Source organism: Triticum aestivum, chromosome 7D (genome assembly GCF_018294505.1).
Source record: "Triticum aestivum cultivar Chinese Spring chromosome 7D, IWGSC CS RefSeq v2.1, whole genome shotgun sequence".
In the NCBI taxonomy this organism is placed as follows: domain Eukaryota; kingdom Viridiplantae; phylum Streptophyta; class Magnoliopsida; order Poales; family Poaceae; genus Triticum; species Triticum aestivum.
In genome coordinates this window covers 342,763,166-342,764,923 of record NC_057814.1, presented here as the reverse complement: position 1 = coordinate 342,764,923, position 1,758 = coordinate 342,763,166, and positions in this window count along the sequence as shown.

Here is a 1,758-nt window from a genome sequence, read left to right as displayed (position 1 = left end):
CACCGGACCAATATCGAAGAGACCGTACCGGATGCCCGCAAACGATCTGGAGGAAATTAAGAAGCAGATTAAGGATGTAACATCCCAAATTTTCAATTTGGAATGTTATACATTAGATCATCATGCATATCATATTTTATTGCATTTTGATTTGCGACCCTAGAAATTTCACGCAACTCAAGGACCCACGGAGAGAGTTGGGGATTTCGTTATTTTCATATTTGGGTTTTCTCAAATTTTGAAAATAGGATCATTAGTTTTAATTATTATTTTCTCCGAAAATATTTCATATCAAAATATGTGAGAGGGGATAAAATGACTTCTCCACAAATAATGAAATATTGGAGGAAAAATATTAAAAACAAATATTTGATTTTATTCGAATTAGGAAAAATACGCGTTTTTCAAAATTGCATTTTAGGCCCAAATAAATGTTCATCTTGTCCGGCTTATTTTTAGAGGACGGGGAAAATTTATTTCGGAATTTTTGGAATCCGTTTAGTATTTCTTTTCTTACTTTTTCTGCACGTCCGAATTTTTTTTTTTTAAAGTCAACCGCCTTACGGGCCGTGTCCGACCCGGACACCTCAGCCCGGCCGGCCTTTAAAGCCGCGGCACGAGCCCCGCCTCAGCCCAAGTCGCCACCGCCCCGAAACCTAGCCGCCGCCGCCCGCGTCGCCCCGCCGCCCGACCCGCCACCCGCCGGAGCCCCGCCGCCGTCCGCCGCCGCCGGCCGGAGCCACGCCGCCTCTCGCCCGACGCCGCCACCCGCCGGAGCCGCTCGCCGCCGCCGCCGTCACGCGAATCGAGGTAGCCGCCGGTTTTCTCGAAAAACCGTTCGGTTTTATTTCGAAACCGAGATGCGTTTTTTTATATTAGATCGGTTTATTTTTTTCCGGTTTAGTTAAATAGCGTACGCCCGTTCGTTCGTTTTAACCAACGGTTTTCTTTTTTTTATAGACAGCGAACGTTCGATCGTTAGCCTGTTCGTCAGTTTTTCTTTTTCTCAGATTTTCCGCGATTATTCCTGATCGCGATTTCCGATCTGTTTTTCGTTTTAGTATAACTTTTCGATCGTTTATCGGAATCAGGCGATTCAAGCGCCTAGAGTTACGTCTCGAAATTCTCTTTCCGTTTAACCAACTCAAACAAGTTTTTGCTACTGTAAAATTTGATTTAGATCTAGATTAGTAAGCGAAGCTTGTTTCTTTAGCCGTTTGACCTTCGTTGCTTCGTTTGAATTGATTTTTTTTGCAAACCGGAGTTCTTAAGTTGAACATACTTTTCATCACCCAGGATCTGATTAATATGTGGGTTTTGGGAAGTAGATGAGGTAGTACCTATTGTCCTGTTTACTATCAAACCTTTGGGAGTTACTTCTACGTTTGCTTATATTGCTATGCTATGCTCGTAGACGTGGATTGGGTTTGAGTGAATTCTTCATGATAGATGTGAGATTATTAATTTATGGTTCAACTTAAGGTGGCTACTTTAATTTACATCTGGGTGGATTGAGGCACCTGGAGAAACCAGTGTTGCCTGTATTTTTGGATATCCCGGAGTACCCGTGTGATCATCCTATGGACCGCCACCCAGACTCAAAGGGATCATGAGATTATTCATGCTAGAAACTTCTGTGTGCAGCCACAAGCTATTATGGGCTCTAGCATAGTTGAGTAGGTTACATGACCTCTTGAAGAGGTGGGCTAGCAGATGTAGGGGAAAGTAGGTGTAACTGTCCACCCGGAGTAAAGAGTA